The sequence below is a fragment of the Sus scrofa genome, chromosome 9 (assembly GCF_054392235.1).
Source record: "Sus scrofa isolate SSC_HxYL_T2T_F1_AM1 chromosome 9, Sscrofa_HxYL_maternal_Yorkshire_Landrace_v2.0, whole genome shotgun sequence".
NCBI lineage: Eukaryota > Metazoa > Chordata > Mammalia > Artiodactyla > Suidae > Sus > Sus scrofa.
The window spans coordinates 6,679,560-6,691,798 of NC_139391.1; the positions used below are offsets into that span (position 1 = coordinate 6,679,560).

At 51.4% G+C, this 12,239-nt stretch overlaps 1 protein-coding gene and 1 long non-coding RNA gene across 38 annotated transcripts in view; one reads left to right on the forward strand and one right to left on the reverse strand.

Annotated features, from left to right (window-relative positions):
- The window catches only part of NUMA1 (nuclear mitotic apparatus protein 1), a 70,918-nt gene that overhangs the window by 31,245 nt on the left and 27,434 nt on the right, over positions 1–12,239 (reverse strand). For 4 of the 36 annotated variants that reach the window (XM_084975045.1, XM_084975036.1, XM_084975031.1 and 1 more), the window contains exon 1: positions 5,095–5,265. The exons of 14 other annotated variants lie outside the window; for them this stretch is intronic. The gene's annotated coding sequence lies outside the window, so the exon portion shown is untranslated. Of the gene's footprint in view, positions 1–3,369; positions 3,688–3,867; positions 3,988–4,339; positions 4,580–4,700; positions 5,266–12,239 lie in introns of those variants that run through there. 18 more of the 36 variants (XM_084975041.1, XM_084975032.1, XM_084975026.1 and 15 more) reach the window with 5 other exon arrangements.
- LOC146399699 (uncharacterized) lies at positions 4,229–12,200 on the forward strand. 2 transcript variants are annotated; one of them, XR_014814543.1, is made up of 3 exons: positions 4,229–5,250; positions 6,183–6,297; positions 10,610–12,200. It is a non-coding gene; the product is annotated as an uncharacterized LOC146399699 (long non-coding RNA). The 2 variants fall into 2 exon arrangements; XR_014814542.1 differs by lacking the exon at positions 6,183–6,297.

Sequence of the window (12,239 nt, forward strand, 5' to 3'; positions counted from 1 at the left end):
GATCCATGAGGATGTGTGTTCGATCCCTGGCCTCGCTCAGTGGGTTAAGGATCCGGCGTTGCTGTGAGCCGTGGTGTAGGTTGCAAACGCAGCTCGGATCTGGTGTTGCTGTGGCTGTGGTGTAGGCCAGCAACTGTAGCTCTGATTTGACCCCGAGCCTGGGAAACTCCATATGCCGCAGGTGCAACCCTAAGAAAGCAAAAAAACAAAAAACAAAACCAAAGTGTTGCGGATAAGACAGACACCATTCCTGTCCACAAGGTGACCACTGCCTAGCAGCGGAAAGAGACAGACATATAAATCTGATAATCCACTGCCCATCATATCTGAGGCCTTCCTAATGCAAGTTGTACTCTGCTTAATAACCAACCAAAAAGCTTATTTTCTTAGTCCTTAGTCCTATGTTCATCTTGTGCTAGAAGCTACATGGGAAATAGGAGGCAATGACATGATCCCTGTCTCTGAGGGGCTTGCACAGGGTGAGGAGTGAAATTAAACATACAGAAAGAATTAAATAACAGAAGAAAATAAATGCTAAATACAACTAATTGCTAATTATAATTAATTGCTTCCTGGCACTGCGAAACCCAATGACTCCACCTGTCATAGCAACGCCACAGCCTTGGAAATGAGCCCATTCACCTGGCCTTTGGCAAAAGCAGGTGAAGTGGTTAAGGGAGTTCTCAGGAGGGCAGGGAAGCTAAGACGCCCATGTGTTCCTCAGTCTGCGATGATTTTCACTCAGCACGGCCATCGAGGGGCACGAACTGCCTCCTCCCCCAGGTAGGATACAGAGAGAATGGCCTCAGCTACTGCAAGAAGGCTTTTCCGGTGGTGGGCCAAAAGTTAGAAGGACCATGCTTGGCACTTACAGTTAAGGCCGCAATGACCAAACGCTCTACTAGGGCTTCTTTTTTTTTAATTAATGAATTTTGTTACATTTACGGGTGTACAACAATCATCATCTACTAGGGCTTCTTAAAAAAAAAAAAAAAAAAAGTTTGCGTTTTCAAGAACAAGGGAAATGAGGCCCAGATCAGCTCCCTTTAGACTTGCTCTCCTTTTGATGAGGCCCAAAACTTCAGTCAGAAATTTTATTTGCAACCGGAGGTTGATCCTGCCTGCTCTGAGAGATCCCACAGCTGTGTTGCTAAAAATGACCTGCTCAACCTCTTCCCTTCATCTCAGAGGCAAAACACACAACCCTTACGTCGTCCCAGGGGAGCCCGTCTAAAACGAGTTCCACTGCTCAGGAAACCTGGTCTCAAGGCCAAATGCCTTCGGCCGTGCTCCCCAGGCACAATGCTCCCCAGGCACAACATCGGCAAAATCCAACTCGCAACCTGAGGAAGGACCTTATCGGCTCAAAGCCCATAAAGGGACACTTACTCAAAGACAGGACGTCGGGGTGAGAGCCTTTAGGCCGGCCTAGCCATTCACTCTTCTCTGGGTAATGAATGATTGAAGCCAGTGGCACAGCTAGTCCTCGGCACCGAGCCTACAGCTTTAAGCAGGCCTTGGCTTGGAACTCGAGGGCTCCCAGCCAGAGCACCATCCTCCACACCCTCCCCCTGAAATCTGAGGCAGGCCCCACCCAGAAGACTGGGTGATGGGGATGGAAAAACAGATCCCTGCGACTACAGCCTGGAACCATTTCACAGCAGGGTCTGCTAAGATTCATCCCAACTTGATCAGGCAACTTCCCCCCCCCCCCCACTCCCAATCAACAAACAAACCAACAAAATCTCGGAAATGCAGGCCCTCTCTGGACACCTTTAGAGTTCCTACCTACCTGTGTCTTTCAAAAGGAGTGCCCCCAGAAGCCAAAACAAAGGCTTCAGAGAGCTGATAAGGCACTCTCTCTTTTCCCTGGGCTCAAGAAGGAACCAAGACATCGAAGCAGCTGCCTTTTCATAAAGGCCTTGCCTCCTCCTGCATGGTCTTTACATTTTCAAAATTGACATAATGTAACTCCCTCACATCAGGTTCAATTCCCACATTTACAGTAACTCCTCCATGAGTCCTGAGAATTTGTATCAGGACAAGGAACTTGAAGGTCAACAAGAGATAAGCAGTCACCTGGCCTGTACCCTCTCTGGTTCATAAAGAGTTAAAATCTAGCCCTGGTTTCCTACCAGGCCTGAGGCTAATGCAAACCACCTGCTCAGATGCAAGGACCCAGACAGGAGGTCAGGTTGCTGAGCTCTGGGGTCTGTTCTGGAAAAGCTTGAGTTTTAAGGATTGACCAAGTGATAGGCCAAAGGCCAGAAGGTCTGAGCTGCAGCAGTACTGCTCTCCGTACCCTGCCCCCCAGCCTGGGGGCCAACTCTTTTAAGACCACCTCTTAGGCACTTACTGCCCTCTGACTATCAGTCCTACCCAAGATAACACAAAAGTGATCTTTGGTCCCAGAGAGCTACAGAACTGTACTGACGGCTCAGCCCATGGGCCCTCACCTCCGCTGAACCCTCGTTCTTTTAGGTGCTGGCTCCCATTCCCAGAATTCCAGGGCCCAAAGCCCACACAAACTCCCACCTCAAAGGGTCCCACCTCAAGGCCCACCCCCCTCTCTACCAGCAGGTTCCAAAGGCCCACAGGCTCACACAGCTCATGAGGGAAACTGCTATCCCAACTGTGCGCCCAAGGTCAATGGCAAGCTTTACCACTACTTACCCAGACAGCCTACCTGCCTATAACCGTAAGAATTCCAAGCTCTGTACACCTTTCTGAAAGGGTTACATGCCTGGCATCTGAGGGACCCCCAGCCAAACAGTGAATACCCTAATCTTGAGGGTGTTCCACCTCCTCCTCCCCGGACAGGGCAGGAGGCATAGTCACCCAACCACCCACACCTATTTGGTAGGCTGCCCCAGAGCAGCCCAGCAAAGGCCAAGCCGTGTCACCACGGCTAACTTGTCATAAAGAAGAGAATAGGAAATATCTTGCTGGTGCATCCCCTGGCTGGGAGGAGGTAAAAAACCCAAGGACCAAGCAGCCCCAAGAAAAGCCAACAAGGGAAAAAAACACAATCCTTTTCAATTCCCCGAGGAGGTCTGAGCAGACCGTCTTGTCCAGGTCCAACGGGTTTCTCTGCAGCCCTGAGGTCAGGGCAAACCAGCTTGGATTCCCTGGGCCCCCTAAGGGGCTCACCCTAGGCTCAGGCCTTTCCTTCGTCACCCAGACCCTCCTCGCTATGCAGCCTAGACTCTGGGCCAGAGTTCTGGTGGGGAACCTGGGAAGAACTGCACGGGAAACCAAGGTTTCCCTGGTTTCTTCCAAGTGGTTTGCAGCTATCTGCCCTTCCCCCCACGCTCTGCAGGGTCCGGATCAGAAGGATGTGGGCACAAGGGTTGCAATTATGAAGCAGACCTGGGGCCTACAGTCACATACGGCACAACCAGCTCGGAGCCCACTCCAGCGTTCATCAGCACCTGCCCCCACCGCTCTGTTCACACACGCTGGTCCCCACCAGCTGACGAAATGAACCTTTCCCCCCACCGCCAGCACTGCGCACACACTGCGCACACGCCCAGGCCTCACTCGGGAATGGAGACGCTCTCCTGAGCTGTCTACAGCTCAACGTGCAGGCGCACACGCTCTCCCCCTCTGAACAAAAACACGCTGACACCTCCGCCAGGGAGAAAGAAAGCAAGCCCTCGCTCCGAAAGGCGCCAACTCCCGGATGTTGGCGAGCTGCGCTCCGGCGCCTGGTCCTGCGTGTTTACTTGCTCTCCCTCCCCTCCCCTCCCAGGATGGCGCAGGAAAGGGAGGTGAGGGGGAGAGTCCGCCGCAGCCCCTCGTCCATGTTTGAACAAAAACCCAGCGAAGCAGCGAGGAGAAAAAGTCTGAGTGCAGGCAGGGCCTTACCAGACTCCCAAAGCCACACGTATCTACAGGTTTTAATCCGCCATTAGCATTTAAATCTTGAAAGGAGAGGAGGAAGGGGGGCTAGTGGAAAGTAACCCCACACACAAAAGAAAAGTTGTTGGTTTTCTTCTCAGTCAGCCTGGCAGGAGCGATCTTCCTGGCTGACAGCCAGAAGTGCGTCACGGCCAGGAGTCTGCTTTCTTTAAAGGCGCAGCGAGCTTCCGCGGTCTGGGAGCGCCGGCGAGCAGGGAACGCTCAGCGAGGGGGAGGGGAGGCAGCCGGGGCCAGAGGGAGGGGGCGCGGGCGCACCGGGGAGGAGGGGCGCGGGAGGCCTGGCCCGCACGCCCGAGCCTGAGACCACGAGGGGCCCGAGGCCGGCAGACAAAAACACTGCACGGCAACGGCCGCCAGAGCCAAAGCAAACTGTGCATCAACACCCCAAGCACATCTCCCAGCGGCCTGCCAGACAAACCTGATAGCCCCGGACACTCCCCCTCCGCGCTCCTAGGACAGCAGCGAGGGCCTGTCCATCGCTGCCAGCAGCAGGGAAGAAAGGGTAGGCCACGGGCGGCCCTGGCGTTCAGATCAGCCCTGCCTGCCGGCGAGCAGGGCAGGCAGGAAGCCCGGGACCAGAGACCGCGGAGAGCGAGCCAGACGCAGGCCCTCTTCCACGGGGGCAGCTTCCTGCCGGCCCGGGGCGGGCGGCGTCTCTGAAGCACACGCACGGCTCGCACACAAAGCGCCGGCCTCCTTCCGCGGGCGGGCGGGCGCCGCCGGCCCTGGGACCTGGCCGCCCCGAGCCCTCTCCCCGGGGGAACCTCTCCAGCCCGTACCTTCTGCCGCGCGGCGCCCGCTCCTCCCCCTCGGCCACCCAAACCGGGAGCCCGGGCCGACGGCGGCCCCGGAGCGCGGGCCTGCGCTGTCCCCGCCGGGCGGCTGCGCGCTCTTGTCGCCGGAGGAATGGCCGCCCAAACCCCAGCGGCGCTGCCAGGACCTAATCCCCTGTTCCGCCGCCGCCGCCGCCGAGCACTGGCGGGGAGGGGTGGAGGGGCCCGGGCACGGGACCGAGGGCGGCAGGCGCTGGCTGCGGCCCCTTCCCAGACGCGGGCACTGGCGCCCGGCAGCTGAGCACACAGGCTCGGCCTCGCCTCCGCGGCCGAAAGGAAAGATGTCTGACGCCTGGGAAACAAACCGCGGCGTTCCCTCCCCCTGAACAGCGACCCTCACCCAGACGGGAGAGAGGGGCCACCGGGCCTCGGGAAGGCCCGCATCCTGCTTTCACTCACACCAGAAACATCTGTTAGACACCTACGAGGTGCACCGACTGCTCGAGGCCACTGTAGAGCGTATACAAAGATGAATTCACCCAGCATCTACACCGAGGTGGGTTAAAATTCCACAGGAGAGAAGAAATGAGACTCGAAATTACATTTCAAGACAGCATGTGCTAACTCACAAAAAGATAAAAATTCTAAGCAGTCGAGAATAGGGAAGGACTAAGAAAACATGATGTTTTAATTTGGATCTTAAAACACATAGATAGAACTTGCCCAGATGGAAATGGAGAGAGAGGTAAGGAAGCCAAAGCAGAGAGGAGGTGTGGAAGCAGTGGAGACACAGACTGGAAGGGAGAGCTGGGGTAAGAGGTGGAAAATCTTGAACTTCAAGAAATAAGATAGGAACATTTATTTGGGATTTTTTTCCCTTGGCCTTGCCTACGATATGCAGAAATTCCCAGGCCAGGGATTGAACTCATGCCACAGCAGTGACAATACTTTTTTTTTTTTTTTTTTTTTTGCTATTTCTTGGGCCGCTCCCACGACATATGGAGGTTCCCAGGCTAGGGGTCCAATCGGAGCTGTAGCCACTGGCCTACGCCAGAGCCACAGCAACGCAGGATCCGAGCCGCGTCTGCAACCTACACCACAGCTCACGGCAATGCCGGATCGTTAACCCACTGAGCAAGGGCAGGGACCGAACCCGCAACCTCATGGTTCCTAGTCGGATTCGTTAACCACTGCGCCAGGACGGGAACTCCAGCAGTGACAATACTGATCCTTAACCGATAGGCTATCAGGGAACTCCAAGAACATTTTATTTATTTGTTGGCCGCCCTGCGGCATATGGATTTCCCCAGCCAGGGATCAGATCAGGTCTGAGCCAGTTTTGACCTAAGCGGCAGCTGCAGCAACACTGGATCCTTAACCCATTGTGCCTGGCAAGAATGGAAACTGTGTCCCAGTGCTCCCAAGACACCACAGATGCCAATGCACCACAATGGGAACTCCCGTGAACATTTATTTTTTTATGTTTAGCACAGAGATGTGGCATGTTGAGAAGTGTACTTTGAGAAACTATCCTGGTATATGAATGAATGAGACCAGCAGCAAGGAGGCGAGTCAGACGGCTGCCACAACAGACAGGAGACAGGTAATGAGGACATGGGGGGTTAGGTAAGAGAATGGAAAGCAGGGGGATGAGAGACATGGTGGAGCAAGGATGAAGAGCAGGGAAGGAGTGGAAGCAGAGGGAGGAAATGTAAGGAAGTATGAGGGACGGCAGGGACGACAGAGAGGCCGTCTACAGAATTAATGTGAGTGCAGAGATGATGTGGATCATGTTAGAACAAGAGAGAAAACGAGGTGTAAGAGGAGTTGCCATTGTGGCTCAGAGGTAACTAACCCGACTAGTATCCATGAGGATGCAGGTTCAATCCCTGGCCCCAATCAGTGGGTTAAGGATCCGACATTGCCGTGAGCAGTGGTGTAGGTCACAGACAGGGCTTGGATCCCGTGTTGCTGTGGTGTAGGCCAGCAGCTACAGCTCTGATTCGACCCCTAGCCTGGGAACTTCCACATACTGCGGAAGCAGCCAGAAAACGACCCCCCCCAAAAAAAAGTTGTAATAAATGCTGGCCTAATGTGTATTAACTCATTAATCTGAAAAACCCCCTTTGTAAAGTAGGTGCTATTATCACTCATCTTTACAATGATGAGGAAACTGAGCCACAGAGATAAAATAATTTGTCCAAGATCACAGAGCTAGTGAATGGCAGGGCTCTGACACCACTTGCTGCTCTGTGACCCTGGCAGGTAACCTCTGAGTCTCCGTGTTCCTACTTGTAAAACAAGGATAAGTTACCTGGTTTTATCAGGTTGTGATGGGGATTCAATAACATCTGTATGGTACCCAACACACTAGCACCCAGACACAAGGTGGGACTGAGCACTGGTTAGTTCCTACTTGGGCATGCTGGCCCCGTGTCACCAAGGTGTCCAAGCAGAAGCCGGCTCAGCACTTGCCAGGAAGCCGGTGGAGTGCACCTCCCTGGAGGAGATCAGAGCTCTCCTTCTGTCAGTCCACCTCTCCAGATTTTACCTGATGGTCAGCTCAAATTTTACCTCCTCAAACAGTAACAGATAACAATGGCTATTTGAGGTAAGAGTCAGACTGTGGGGGACTTTCTACACTGTATGTTTCTTTTCATGTTTGAAATTATCTTCAACAACCCTGTGTTACATTGGTGATCAGAAAAATGTGGTTACATTCTGCATTTGGCCCTTGTACTGCCTTAACTGCATATGCACTGGAAGCCTTGTTTTCACATCTAGAATGTGAATCACTCAAAGGCATAACCAGTTCCAGCTCACTAGGGTTCCCCCACAGTACCTAGCACACCGGGGCTCCTTCAGTCTGTACCACTGAACTACATCCGGATGGAAGGCTTCTAAATTCAACTTTCTGGCCACCAGAGAATAACTGTGGTGAATGGTGAGTGGGGGGCAGCGCTGTGGAGGGAGTGGGACCAAGGCCCTTGCTGGGCCTCCAATGGCCCCTCTTCTCCCAGGCAGGCCCATATTGTTTTGTTTTCGCAGTGTTACTTGCAGTCCACGGTTACCGACTGGTATTCAAAGATTCAAAGATGCACCAGGAAAGTAAAGGCAGAGCAAAAAACCCCAAGGTTTTACAGAAAAGCAAAGCCGCAAACATAATTTAACGACTGGCACAATCAACACTGCCAAAAATGCATGAGGTGAAAATGAGAGGCAGGCCTGCTAAAGTCACCCTGGCCACATCTGGCATTATGTCAGCCCTGAAGCTCCCTAGCACACCAAAGAATGGCTAGGGGTCTCAAAAGGTGCCCCCACCCTCCCATGGCGCTGAACAGCAGGCAATAGCCTCCAGCCGCTGGCCTCAGAGGCGCTGAACTCCCCTCTGGAGCCTCTCCACCAAAGCTGCCCAGCCTCTGGGCCTGCGCTTCAGGACAGCCCAAGGAAGCCGGCCCGTCTCCCCAGCCCCCCTCCCCCAGCACAGTGCCCCTCCCGGGGGGCACAGCTTCTCCGGCCCTCCTCCCAGCCCAGCCAGGCAAGAGGCGGGCCACATGGCCCCCGCTGGGCTCCACAGACCCTGCGCACTGTCCCCAAAAGACCAGGATAAGCGGGGAAAATCCATTTTTAAAAGAGGAAGAGAAAGGACGGAGAGAGAGAAAACACCATGTAACTAACACAAAATGCTGCACAGCCTTCAGAGGGGGGCTGGAGGCGGGCTGCTGAGGGCAGAGCACCCAGGGTGTCTCAAAGGGCCTGGTAACAAGTACATCTTCGAAGCTGGATGGGGTATGGGTGTTTGTTTTGTTGTTGTTCTTTAAATGTAAATGTTATCATTTTGAAAGGGTATTACCATTTTTACAAGCTTAAGCAGAAGACAGGAAGGGAGAGACTCCCCTTAGTTCGGGAATGGGTGGTTCTTAAGACAAAGAATTGGCCTGGCATTCAAGGCCCTCCGTGACCTGGCCCCAGTTTTACCTTCCAGAGTCATTCACTGCCCTTACCAAACCCTCCACCCTGCCAGACTGGTCCTCCCACTCTCTCCCAAAGTCTCTCTGAACCTCTTACCTCAGCCTGGAAGGGAAGCTTTCGCTGTAGGAAGCTGTAGGCTGGGACCCAAGGAGAGCCTGTCTCGGTCCCTACAGGCCCTCTCACAAGGAAAGCTGGCAGGAAAAACGCTTACAGAGCCACTACTCTGTACTATGCCTTCTAGTCTTTCCTCTGCCACTTGATGTCCTAGCATAATAAACACCTAAAGACTATCATTACTGTCATTGCTGTTATTGTTGTAATTAATAGCTAACATTTAATGAGCACTTAGTATGGGCCAGGCACTACACTAAACACTTCCGAGCTTTATTTGGTTTAATCCTCACAATAGCCCAATGTCACAATAACCCAAAATATTATGATTAACCCTATTTTGCAGCAAAGGAAATGGAGAATGAAAAAGATTACTTAACTGGCCTAAGGTCACACAGTAAGTGATGAAGGCAAAATCTGAGCCCAGAACCCATTGTCTTATGGTCACTTCATCTAATTCTCAGGACAATCTATAAAGAAGGTTTTATTTCTATTTTATTTCATTTATTTATTTATTTATTTTTGCCTTTTTTTTTTTTTTTTCCCCTCCAAGGCCACACCCACGGCATACTGAGGGGCCCAGGCTAGGGGATGAATTGGAGCTATAGCTGCTGGCCTACACTACCCCTCAGGGCAACGCCAAATCCTTAACCCACTGATCGAGGCCTGGGACTGAACCTGTGTCCTCATGGATCCTAGTTAGATTCATTTCTGCTGCGCCACAAGGGGAACTCCCTCTTTCCATTTTAAAGATGAGGAAATCTGAGGCTCAGGAGTTAAGTGACTTAGTTACCTACGTAGTGATTTGTCCATCTGGTCTCTAAACTCTTCTCTACCACTCGTGAATAAACAATCTTTGAATGAATGACTAAAAGGTAGCATGTTCTTGGCGGCTCGAAGAAGACGTGTACCTCTCTCTACCTCCTCATAAAAATCAACTTTTTAATCAAAACATTCAACAGCTCTAATTTCAAAAGCAACCACTTCACAGCAGAAATTGGCACAACATTATAAATCAACTATAATTAAAAAAAAAAAAAAAGATTTTTTTTAGAAGTAACTGCTAGGAGTTCCTGTAGTGGCTCAGCAGAAACAAATCCAACTAGTAACCATGAGGTTGCGGGTTCGATCCCCGGCCTCGCTCAGTGGGTTAAGGATCCCGCACTGCCATGAGCTGTGGTGCAGGTTGAAGACTCAGCTCAGATCTGGCGTTTCTGTGGGTGTGGTGTAGGCTGGCAGCTGCAGCCCCAATTCAACTCCTAGCCTTGGAACCTCCATATGCTGTGGGTGTGCCCCCCCCCAAAGCAAATAAAAAAAGTAACCACTAAGATTTTTTTCTGAAGATGCAAGAGCTTTACAAACGTTAAAGGACCCAAACTCCTCTGAAGGAGCAAGCACAGAAGGGTCTTCTGCTGGAAGGGGGATGGCAGACATGTCTCAAGGGCGCAAAGCCACGGCGAGAGAAGGCCGGAGGGAAGCCCTGACCTGGAGCTTATTTACAGGCCTCACTCTCCCTCTCCAGAGGGTAGGGGCTGAGTAATGAGGCAGTGTTGGTAAGCCTGAGCTTCCTGGGGAGAAAAGCAGAAGGCAGATCAAAACCCAGCGAGGATTCATAATGACATCCATGAGGCCTTATTCAGCTCTCCCTCAAGAAGGTCTTTCTACAAAACACCTAAGAACCTGTTCACCCTGTTTCACTGTCACAGAGGAGCAAATGGCTCTGTCCCTACAGGCAACATATGTGGCACAGTGTTGGCTCACAAACACAGAACTGATAGAAAGGTAAAAGAAACTAAAGAAAACAGTTTTTGTTTTGTTTTGCTTTTCTGTAGGGCCACGGGTGCGGCAGGCGGAGGTGCATCTGTGACCTAGACTACAGCTCACAGCAAGGCTGGATCCTTTAACCCACGGAACGAAGCCAGGAATCGAACCGAATCCTCATGGATCCTAGTCAGGTTCGTTTCTGCTGAGCCACAACGGGAACTCCTAAAGGAACAGTTTTGATGTAAAGATGCCTCCTGAAGACAGCCTCGCCGATGACAGAAACCATACTAGGTTTGGTATTGGAAGCCCCTGGAGGTAAATGCTGCAGAGTTCACAGACTATATTCATGGCTTCCTAAAGTCACTTGGCCTAGCCTGGGTCTTGGTGAAAGAAGGTGAGGGTTAGGTCCTATCTACAGTATCTTCAAAAATTTCCCATGATTCTTTCTCCAGGACACCATTCTTAACCACAAAAATCTTGCCATAAAACTAATTTCCTCAGAAACCTGGTCAAAACCTGGTTAGGGCTTCCTTCCCCTAAAATAGCAACTCCCACAGGCACTTGGTCACCCTACTGGGTCCCACACCCAGAGCAAGGCACATGTGGGTGTTTCATTAATCCTGATGAAAGAAGGATTACTTGGAAACTGGTAGTTGCAACTTTGCATGAGATGCAACGAAAGGTGATTGGAGCTATACTTGGCATTTACAAGGTTTCATACATAAAAGCCACAGAGAAAGTGCAGTTTATAATTACATGGATCCAAACGGTCTAAAGAAGAGCAGCTTTCTACACCTAGTCAACAAATCAGACTCTCAAGCTTGAAAGAGACCTTAGGGTGTCTTCCAGTTCCCCGTGCATTCACGGTGGAATACCTGCGACAGCTTCACCAAGGACTGGCCATCGTCAGCTACCTTCTACACCTTATCTGTATGCTTGAGCAAGGCCTGCTGATTTGAGACAATGTGTGATTTTAAAACATTGGACCACAGGGACCCTGCCCAGGATCTGGTTTGTTTCAAACAGGCTTGTAAGTAGCCACGAAACTCACAGGGCATCCCATTCTTCTCCCTTCTTTCCCATTCTCTCTCTCTTCCTCTTATTTCCCATATCTCCACCTCCTACACAGCACTTGGACCCCTGTCTTTCTGGCTCCAAATCCACTCGTCTTTCTACCATATCAGGTGCCTTTAACCATGGATGGAAACGAACAAACACAAATATTGAAAGTGGTTGGATTTCTGAGTAGGATGCTAGATTGATGCAAGAATGAAACTTGCCGGAGTTCCCATTGTGGCACAGTGGTTAACGAATCCAACTAGGAACCATGAGGTTGCGGGTTCGATCCCTGGCCTCGCTCAGTGGGTTAAGGATCCGGCGTTGCCGTGAGCTGTGGTGTAGGTTGCAGACGTGGCTCGGATCCCGCGTTGCTGTGGCTCTGGCGTAGGCCGGTGGCTACAGCTCCGATTCAACCCCTAGCCTGGGAACCTCCATATGCCACGGGAGCGGCTCGAGAAAAGGCAAAAAGACAAAAAAAAATTAAAATAAAAAGAATGAAACTTGCCAATGTATTACAAATAAGTAAAATAGATGGAACTGGTGTCCAACATGGTCACAATAAAAAAAAATTTTAAGTTAAAAAATTAAAACACTAACACTTGATAAGAACTTCAAGAATTTAAAGAAGGTGATGTCTCA